This window comes from Neltuma alba, unplaced genomic scaffold (genome assembly GCF_004799145.2).
Source record: "Neltuma alba isolate B1F8T4 unplaced genomic scaffold, ASM479914v2 tig00011517_pilon, whole genome shotgun sequence".
Taxonomy (NCBI): domain Eukaryota; kingdom Viridiplantae; phylum Streptophyta; class Magnoliopsida; order Fabales; family Fabaceae; genus Neltuma; species Neltuma alba.
In genome coordinates, this window is record NW_021636184.1 from 22,932 (window position 1) to 34,518 (window position 11,587).

At 35.9% G+C, this 11,587-nt stretch overlaps 1 pseudogene; it reads right to left on the minus strand.

The window, feature by feature from the left end:
- Nucleotides 1-1,376: 1,376 nt before the first annotated feature.
- LOC114714612 (SART-1 family protein DOT2-like) lies at nucleotides 1,377-11,103 on the minus strand (annotated as a pseudogene).
- Nucleotides 11,104-11,587: the final 484 nt, after the last annotated feature.

Consider the following 11,587-nt stretch of genomic DNA (forward strand, 5'->3'; position numbering starts at 1 on the left):
ACAGTCTGACAGTAAGGTCATTACTATGAATATGGTCATTTCAAGTTCCTTCATAGTCATTTACCAGTTTGGTATTATCATTTCTAGTTTATTCATATAATCTTTCCACTCATTCAAACAGTAAGGTCATTACTATGAATATGGTCATTTTAGGTTCGATCATAGTCATTTACCAGTATGTTATTGTCATTTCCAGTTGTTCATATAATTTTTCCAGTCAATTAGACAATTTTCCTACTGATTTCAAAACCCATTTTTCCAGTTCTCAACTACGTTATTAAAAACAGAATAGCTTGCCATAGAGACTCAGCATAAACCCTTAATCACCATTCTTGTCATTCACAAACTTCATCGCGTCATATCTAAATATTGCCCAATCATTGCTTCCCAGACTCACCCAGAAACGTCGACCATAGCACGAAACTTAAATGCCTAAACTTACCTCACTGAAATGCTGTTGATGCTTGTTAACTGCAATAGTGAATCACCGTGCACCAACCTTCATCTTTCCACATAATCAGTCAGACGCGACCACGTTCGCCCTTCAAACAGCACACCCTTCCACTTCCAACTCCTCTGCTCTCTTACACACACACTATTTCGGGGTCCTCAATTGTCCAGCTTGCCGACATTTTTAGGGCAACAATGGGGATGGTGGAAGCGAGAAATCGGGAAGCACAACAGGCAGTGCACGAGTGTTCGCGCCTTCTCTCTCTCCGCTTTCAAACGCTGACTGACAGGGGCTGTTTCGTAATTATGCAACATTTGCATAATCCCAAATCAGGTAACACTTCCCTATCTGGTAATACATTTGCTTAGCTTCCCATTTTGGCATTTTATTATTTCAGGCTTCTTTATGTGTCATTTTTCCAGAAAAAAATGCATTTAGCACATTATAAATGTAGGAGCATGTGTGTTAATAGCCCTCAATATGTGAGAACCACTTTCAGTACTTATTATAGTTATGAACATCTTGATACTCATTTAAATATAGTTTTGATGATCTAAATTTAAACTTTTAACTAATAATTTTTTAATAAAAATAAAAAATATTTTTTTTTACAAAACTTTCAATTAAAATATTACATTTATTTTGGATCATGTACTTATTTAAAAAAAAATTTAAAAAAAAGAAATAAACAGTCACAACCATCTATGTTAAATTTAAATAGCTTAGATTTGACGAGTATCATATATCATTGTGATAAGCTCTAAAACGTCTATAAAAAAAAAAAATTATTTCAGAAGATGAAATAATGGCTTTTAGCCCCAACAAGGGCACAAAGCCTTTTCTTTTAGTTGAAAATTCATTTGACTACTAATACACACAAACCAATTTGAAAGACTAATGCTGATAGTACACATAGCTTGGGTAAATATCAAGTCAAAACGGTGAAAAATGCAACTAATATACAGTATAAGGAAGATTAAATACAATTAAATCGTATATTAAACTTTGCCTATCACTATACATCTGTTTCTAGCATCTAGTGGCCAAAACTCAGAATCCCAACTTCCTATTGCAAGACCAAACCACTTTGATACTTTCTATTGCATATTCCAAGCAAGAGTTAAAAAATGCCCTCAATAGTTTCTCAAAAGGATTTTCAGTATCTCATACCATGTGGCTCTCCCACTGCTTGCAAGGATATTAGGTTAAAGATCCTTTAGACACAGAATAAAAGACTCAAGATTTTGGTTTCTTGGGTGCATTTGAACTTGATGGCTCAGCTTTCCTTTTGATTCCCAGAAAGCGCTCCACCTGAAAGGAGGAAAACATGTTTTCAATAGTAGAAAAATGCGAAACTCAATTGAAAAGAAGAAAAATATAACAAAAATTGAAATGCCACGGATGGCATATCATATACAGCACTACCAAATATGAGATGAACAAAAAGGAAGGGGAAAGCCTTGTTGCTTCATTATCAAGCAAAATTTAATTTCATCAAGTTTTCAAGATATTGTACATCCTAAACTCAAGAACTAGAATTAAAATTCCACGAAACAGGCTTAAAAAATTCTAAACCTGACAGTTCTCACATTGTCTACATTTTGATCAGTATGGATTGTGCAGTCAAAGAAGCATAATCAATGGCAAGTGTAAATTACCTTTCGATCCCCAAGCACTGGTGTCAAGCCCCCTGGATGATCCTTCTCAATGGTAGCAAACCTGCTTTCTGGGTCACTAGTTTGTCTGGAAAAATAAAAAACAGTAAGAGGCAGTTTATCACTATGTTGAAGAGAAAAAGAGAATAGGTAAAGCTATATATTTCTTTAACATTTTAATATTAAAAAATAATTAAAATGATATTGACAAGTACTTTATAGCATGTTACATAACAATTATTAATTGCAAGACCTTATAACTATTAATCCTCTAAGTTATAAACATACCCTGGCTTAACATGACCGCTGAGAACAAGATAGGGTGTCTTCAGACGAGCTTGAGATTCCCTCATTCTTTCCAGGGACAACAACAGGGTATCTGAACTCTTCATCTGCTTCATCTTCAATTCTTCATAATACTGTTTCATACGCTTTTCTTGCTTCTTTTTGCCAGGTCCTTTACCATGGAATTTATGAGAAACCAACCGAAAAGCTTCTTTAGGAGTCAACTGGAAGAAATAAAAGAAATTAATGAATCATGGATAAAAGATGCCCAGTACTCCCTTTAAACACCTAAAACTCTGAATTCAATGGTACGCATTTTAGGCCAATCAAATTTCAAGCCTCTGCAAACATCCAGTATTATGGATCATGTAGGAGTATCATCTTTTTTTGTTTGGAGTACAACAGACAAGCATTAAGCTTGAGGTAGAAATACTACAAGAACTTAATAACTAAGCCTAAGACATGGCCAACAAAACAACAAAACTAGATTAAGCTAGGCTAGGTCTTTTGCAGTTTGATCCAAGCAGAATGTGGGTGGGTCCAGCAAAACAGCCCTCTTAATACTTATCTCATGAGCCGTCTTCGCAAGTGGAGTATCATCAAATAGATGTACATGGCTACTAATACAACACTACTTTGTCTAAAAATGCAAACGTATATGCAGAGGAAAATATAGATTGAAATATCAACAAGTGTACACAAAAAAGGAGCTAGAGGATCTCCTTGCCTCACAGTTACACCTTGTTGAACCCTACTTTGTAACCCTAGTTTCTGCTTTATGATTTTTTTTATCTTTGTCTTTATTGTCATTATACTCTGTAATTATTTCTAGGATTACAGAATCATATCCTTTATGTTACTTTATCAATAATAGAGAGAGAATTTTATGGCATTGAGTCAATCTCTCTCCCTCTATATGTAATGATCAGAGCTTGATGAATAAAACATCCAATTTTGTACCGCCAACTTTCTTTCTTTGCAAACATGCCCATGCAATGATCATCAACCATAAAATAATGCAATTCTATAATATACCACATATAATTGTGTTTATATCATTGATTACTTACAATTCTCCCAAACTCCTCTGTCCTCTCAATGCGGATCTCTTTTTTATCATGCGCATCCTCTGATTCTTCATCATCTAAGATCCCAACCAGTTTGCTTTTCTTTTTGTCCATGTTTCTGCCACCCCATTCAACAGTTTCTCTAAGTGTTCCTCGATCTTCAAGAAGCTTTAATGCACTCGACAATCCTTTACCCACTGCAACATCACGGATTGTTTCATCAGGAACAATTTCCTCCTTGTCTTCTGAATCAGGTTTTTCATCTTCACTAGTTCTTTATCTTCAGTCCATCCGCCTGTCTCATCATTCTTTGCTTCATCGGGAGCATTTGCTTCTTCAACTTCATGCGTGAAAACATCTTCACTTTCTGGTTTTCGTGCCTCTGAAAAAAAAATAATAATAATTACCAAAGAGATATGGTATGACATTAATTCAGAGGCGAGCTCAAAACTGGATCAAAAAAATGGAAAATGAAGTGAATTAAAACTAAAATAGCAAAAGCATTTGAACGATTCAAAAGACAATTTATTAGCTGATGCGCCTGACACACTCGCAGGCCAAGTTTATTCTAAGGAAAGGAATAAAGAACCATTTACTACTAGTGGAGCTGATAAGTCAGCTAAAGAGGCTGAGCTGGCATCAAACAAGACGGTGAAGATGGCAAGGGCTGAGCAGGAGCATTTCTAGGGTTGTGTGCAGCTGAGACAAGAAAGGAAGACATTGTTTTGGGCAAGGAGAGGTCCTAACCTCTCAAAAGTCAGGGAAGAATATTTCATTTCTGCTGCAATTTTCATCTCTAGTTTATTCACTATCTTAGACCTGGTTTTATTGTTCACGGGCGTAAGTCTTGCTTCATTTTGATCATTTTATCACTGAGCAGTACACCAGCACCTATTCATCATTAATAAAACATATTCCAGGTCCCACCGTTAGCTTATACATTTATATTGTAAAACTTTTGGCCACTACTAGCAGATAGATGAGAAGTAAACTACAATTCCATTTTTCATTCGATCAGGATGGCATGTTTTGCATAATATAGATTGTATCACAATTGATACGCAAATAAATGAAAAATCACCTTCATCAATCTGAAGACCCCGGACAAATTCTTCCATCTCAGTGACGACCACCTTGTTTTCTAACTCGCCAGCAGTAGGATTTTGATCATCTACTGTCTCCTTACCAGGATTTGAGGAGGCAAGCAATGCAATAGCTTGGGGGCTAAATGCTGCTTCTTCCTCTTCCTTTTTCACAGCTAGTCTCCCAGCTCTTTCTAATGATTTATGAAGATCATCATCATCATCTGCAACAACTGGAGTTTCATCTTCCTCAGTTTTAACATTTAGTGTTTGTTCTAGACACAACAGTTTGGAAGCTTCATCTGCTTTAGCATATGCAGACAGACAAGCATCATTTCTCTTTTCAGCCTCCAGTCTCTCTTGCGCTTCCTTGATGGCCTGCCTCTTGGCATCATTCCGAGAACCAAGATCACCAACACTTAATCCCGCAGAGACAGCTTCAGCTTCAAGGGCCTTGAGGTCTAGCTGACAGCTTCAGCTTCAAGGGCCTGGAGGTCTAGCTTCTCTTTCTTCCGCAGGGATTTGTTGTTCTTGGGCTTCTTAAATTGAAGCGTTTCTTCATGAGAATAGTAATCCGATGTTACCCTTCCAGATGAATTTAGATCTTCAAAGGAGTTTGTGGAGACGCCTGTTAACCTTCTTTGGAGCTGTCAATAGGATAAACAAACACAAGAATGAAGCGTTCATATCAAAGCTAAGTAACAAAGTTCCAAGGAAAATAACAGCAAGAAAAGAAGACAGAAGTCACAAAAACAAAGAGGTGACACGATTTTTGATCCAATAATAAAGGGCTTATCACCCTAAAATAATCGGAGCTTCATCTCTACTTTCTTACAAAATACTATAAAAAGAAATAGCACTAACCTCTTCAAGCTTTTTCTCTGCTTCCCTAGAAAATCCTCCCCTTTCATCCAATGTTAAACCCTAAAGCCAAGAATAGGATTAGTTGTAAGTATCATCAGCACATACACCTTCACTCGATCATCTATTGCTCATGAGTTTGAGAAATAAAAATGGCATCAAACCTTCACTCAATCATCTATTGCTCATGAGTTTGAGAAATAAAAATTGCATCGAACCTCTTCAGCAGCTGGATCATCATATTGTGGAAGCATTTTCTTCTCTGCAGTGGGGACATCATTAAACCTGAAATTTAGCAAACAGGCTTAAACTTTATCCATGTTTTAGGTTGCTATTGTTCTGTCAACAAAGCAGGCAACAGAAATGATCATCTTACTTATTATCATAGATGCCGGTTTTCTTTTTCGCAGCCTTGGAAGCCTCATCATGCCGTTTTTGTCCTCCAATTTCCACATTCTCAAGCATATCAATATCTGCCATGTCAGAACAAAAAGCTCTGTTACACTGTGTCATTCAGAGATTGCGACCTTAAGTAACAAGAAAGCACAATGAAGTTGTACCTTGGTTAATGTCACCATCAGCAAGTATGTGGTGATCTTTGATAGTTAGAACTACAGCACCACCTTCCATTACTTTGTCAACACCATGGAGAACTTTAACCCCAGCTAAATTATCTGAAGAGAAATTATTTAATCTAAGTAATTTAACATACGAGCTTACAATAAAGCACATGTAGATTTAAGTTTCTCAGATATGTAATTTAAAGGCCAATGATGCTGGCTGGCTTCTAGGACAGTGACAAATGTTGTTTGCGCATGGCAATTACTATCATCAAGATTTTTTATCGCAATTAAACTGAAATTAGGGGTAACAGAGTGGAAACTTAGATTTTCATAACTTGTATCATTTACTATTCTTACCTTCTAATAAAATACTACTCCTCCAATCCTTAATATAGGACCTAATTAGAAGGTTGATCTTGGTCCTAAATATAAGACTCATTTCTCATATTTACCAATTCTTTCCTAAATTACTCCTATTAAATAATTAAATACCACAATAATACTTGTTACTCATTAATAATACACCTGTATATTTTATAAAGTGAGTGAGTACTTACTACTCATTAATTCCACACATATATCAATTCTACCGTTTTATATTTTTAATTGAAATGTCAATTTTTTAAAGAAATTTTAACTGAGGGTATTTTGGGAAACATATGCCATATTTATGATTATTACCTAACTTAACTAACTTCCTCATTTTAATCAAAGTAGTTAAATAAATCCTATATTAAGGACTAGAGGAGTATGAGTTATAATGTATTTTAATACATATTTATTATTTTTCCTCTGCCCATACTTTTCTCATTGCTCCAAACAGTGCAAAGATAATCTCTTATTCTCTCCCTTCCTAAAAATCGAAAGTTCTTCAAGGGATAAATCTTTATGACATCTCATATACATTATCTTCTAGTAAGTAATCAAATTTCTTTTTCATTTTGCAAACAAAACTTTGTTTCCCTTGTATTGAAACAACACAGGCAAGAAATGTCGCAAAATTAGTTTTGAAACATCCAATTCATTAGACATCTCATACAGACCAAAGGTAAATTTATTGTTATAGCACATGTAATAAGGTTCACTGGGTACTATTGAAGAGAAAGAAAGAAAATCTGCCTTCATAATGCTATGGGTCATATGCCAACTAACAAAAGTCAAGAAAATTTCAGGAAACTATTCAAACATATACATATATAGTCATGCTCTGTCATGACAGTTCTTACTCCAGACAAAGATAGCTCATCACCTTTGCAGAGTAATGAATGACAGAGAAGTTGAGAGGAGTCTAGTCCATGTGGCATCCAACATTCCTACTTTAGCACTGGAATACATGACCTGGTTTTCATTCTAGAAAAACTTGTTTCAAAAACATCTTCACACATCCTACTAGCAGAGGTAAGACATAAAAAACATACTAGACGTGAACAAGCTGATCAATACAGCATACTTGCAGAGTGGCACATATAATATACAGCTTGTAGTGTGGAAGAGAACAAGAGATCATTTATGATAATCAACTCCATATTCATATTGATTGCATGATCCATGTCATAAAGATTTGACAGAGTTTTATGTTGGCTGTCATAACACAACCCTCCTCTATCCAGGCTTGGGGTTGGCAATGGAACATAGGCAGAATTTGTAAATGTGGGAAACAAAAGATTTACAAGATTGCAAGGAATGAGGAAAAGAAAATCGAGAGAACTGCATCATGTAAGATGTATAAAGGATGAAGAAGGCCCAGTTTTACCAGTAGTGTGTTGGGTAGCACCCTCATCTTCACTTTCTTCTAGAGCAATGTTGTCCTGTGAAAAATAAATACCATGACTTCGATCAATCATGGAATCACAGTTTCCTGTAGCACTATTTAAAGCTTTGAAATTAAAAACGAAAAAACAATAACCTGTTCCTCAAAAGTCTTTGAGAGCTGCAATGCTTTCTCCTTTTCAGCATTCTTTTTCTCCTCAAGCTTACAGCTTCTACTGACCCATGCTAAGATCTCAGAAGCACCTTCAGATTGTTTGCTTAACCTTGCTTCTTTCATCCTGTCATCCAAAAGAAAACAAAATCAAGCATTGTCAGAATAGAATGTTTTCCATACTTTTAAACACGACTGTTTTTTAATGCAATCAGATACTATTAAGTTATAAAATAAAAAGACCAAGTACTATTACAAAAGAGAATGGATGCAGTAAATGATAAAATCCATCAAAAGTTGTGACAATGAAGCACATAGATTCTGTTTATTATTAAGATGAGCCTAAAATCCGGTGACCCCAGGTGTAACATCTTGATAAAATTTGCAACTCTGCAGACTGATGGAAAGACTGTTCCACAATAGTATTATTCAACTGTATCTTCTCCACAGAGTATAGTCTGATGGCGGGATTAAACTACTAAAACCGAACACTGCATTTGAGAGGCACACCACTCTCTTCACAATTCACTCACAATTTCCATACCCCTCTCACTCACTGGTTCCCTCTCAAATAGCCCTCCCTTTGTAACTGTCACTTAGTAATTACCATAGATACCCATTGTCACAAGTCCAACAATATAACCACCCCCAAAAAAAAAAGAAAAGAAAATTGAGGTCCGCCTTGTTCTCAAGGTGGAAGGAAGGAAACTGTTTCTGAATCACCTTATAGTCTTCCCATGTATTGTCCAGATCAGACAAGTCAACCCACTTAATTAAGAGTTCAACTCGGCCATCAGTCATCTTACAGTGTTGCAAAACAGCCTGGGGGTAAACTTGAAGCTCCAAATCAGCAGTCAATGAAGGAGGAAGAACTTGAGAAACCATAGACACATGGAAAAATCCTGGTATTATAGCATATAATTTAAGATAAGGTACTAGCATCCGATTTGGGGGGAAAGTCTCTAAATCACAGCCATCACTGCATATTTTCTCTGCAATACCTAAAAATGTTATGTATGTTAACATTCATTTCTTCTTTTCAATTTAATGTTGTTAATGTTATCATGAATATTTAAGGAGAAGTCAATGAGCTAGTAGCATTTGACCAAATCAGAAACATAGCTTTCCCGGTTTGGATCATTCATCGATCTAGAATAATCTATTTATTCAAGATATGCCCAACGTCTCTTTACCATATTCTCACCTAATCTGGTTTTCTTTTCTTTCCTTTTTAAACTCTCTAGCGTCAAAAAACAGTGACAATCTCCTTTGTTTTATAATATAGTACGAGTAATAATTGATAGGCATTCAGCAGCTTCACAGATAAAAGAGTCATACCATAAACCACGGAGATAGTTTGCCAAAAGAAACACTGATAAAAATCAATTATGTTTTATATTTGTTTCAAACAGGCTTACTAATTTTCAAATGGCCAAGGCTTTCTTTTTAGTGACATAAATTAATTCCTTTTTAAGTTTAAAAACTTACCTTTTGCCCACTGATTTTACGTTCTCACTTTGTAGTATAATTATTTATTAATTGAAAAAAGAGAGAGAGAAGCATGTGGAAGAGATGCTCTTCACAATTAGAAAGAACAAAAAATTTTTGAAGGATTAAAATTAGAATAGGGATGCATTAAGAAAGAAGTTTAGGTAACAATAATTGGAATAGATTAATTATGGTACCGTAAAATCAATAGTATGAATTTATGTGTCTGATGTAATTTTTAAAGCTTCAGTTTACTTTCAAGGACATTTCTTAGCATTTTAATGCATCTTGCTACAATAATATTTTGAAACAAATTCACTCTCCCTCCCCCCCCCCCCCAGTTCTTTCCCTTACCTCTCTCCATTTTCTATACCACTGCTATCAAATTCTTCGAAGCATTAACACCAAACATTCCAACACACCCCCCCCCCAAAAAAAAAAAAAAAAGAAATGGAAGAAGAAACATAAGACACGACCAAAGCAAGCATCACTGTGTGGTTACCTTCAGTCATTTTCCTATTTCTAATGGTATTTTTGGAGATTATTTTGGTTTACCAAGCGAGGTCAAGTAACTTATTAAGGGATCATTGAGCTTGGTCTCCAACTTTTATTATTACCTAGCATGTTCTGGAAGCATAAAAATAATCACCATATTTGTATTAAACATCTAGAGATAGGATCTCTTAATCAAACCCTGCAAAGCCCCCCTCCTAACGATCCCAATTTTCATAACCTTTCTCACAGGAAGAAGTAGCAAACTTCAACTAAATAATTATATGATCTACCAGTTAAAATAGGCACAATGGTTTAGCAAGAAAAAAGAACAAAATGAAAAGGGAAAAAAACAAGAAGAAGAAGAAGAAGCAATGCAAGCATAAAAAGATAAACAAGATATTGAACTCACTTCAAAATGCGTTTTTCAAGTTCTGTTGCTCATGGATGTGCTGAGGCTTCACCATTTTGATCAACCCCAGCAAGATTTGACGCCTTCCCTTGCTTGCCAACCACCTCATCTCTCTTGTCATGGTTGACTACTTTGTAATCATCATCTTCAAGAGCCTTTCTGGTTCCCCTATCTCTTGACCTTTCTTTATCTTGATCTGCTTCCCCTTCCTTGTCTCTAATTTTACCCTTCCCCTTATCTTTGTCTCCATTTCTGTAGCTTTCCCAATCCCTTTCTCGACCTTTATGCCTCTCTCGCTCCCTTTCCTTTTCCTTTTCTCTAACCCTATCCCTAGCTTTCTCTTTTCCCCTTTCCTTCTCCAGCCCTCTATCAGTTTCCATCTCCATCTCCCTTTCCCTCTCAAGATCCTTATCCTTACCCTATTCCTTCTTATCTTTACCACTCTCACAGTCTTTATCCCTATACTTCTCTCTATCATAGTCCTTCTCCTTCAATTTACGATCTTTACTCCTATCTTCTTCACATTCATCCCTATCCTCTCTTTCCTTTTCAGGCCACCTATTCTATCATTTTCTGGATCTCTTGCCTCGTTTTCTCTTTCTTTTGAAACATCCTTTAAGGTTCTCTTTTGCTTTCCCTGGTCTTTGCTTCTGTGCTCCTTTTCTTCTTCTCGACTGCTATTCTTCCTATCCTTGCTTCCATGCCTGCTAGACTTGTTTGTCCCCACTTGTTCCAGATCATCATATTGCTCCCTGAATGGAGAATCCTCTTGATCATTTCTAACATCCTGTGGTTCATACCTCGATTCAGACCATTCCATGTCCATTGAAACAACTGCAAATAATTCAGTTTAAACCAAAATGCACAAATTTAATCACAACCCTCCAGATGAAATGACCATTCAAGAAAAATAGGAGAACCCTATTACTCATAATGAAATAATTATATAAAAACAAATAAGAAGCACAGGCGGACCACCACTGAAATCTATGGAATATGCACAGCTGATATCATGCCCTTTTAGTTTTTGTTCCAGATAATTTAACTCAGATGACTTAGTAAGCCAATTGATTCAGGCAACTCATCCAGGCCAATAAAGAATGACAATGAAAACACACTTTCAATTTATGATCTTCCAATTTCATCCAGCAATTTACGTTTATGATAAGTGATTCCTACAACAATTAGGTGCAAAATTGATTGCTTCTGACAAATGATTTAAACTCAAACTTCTAAATGGCCAGACACAAATCGAGCCAACTCATTTACCAGATCATGCATCACAAATACCTGGCGAATTTTCTAAATGA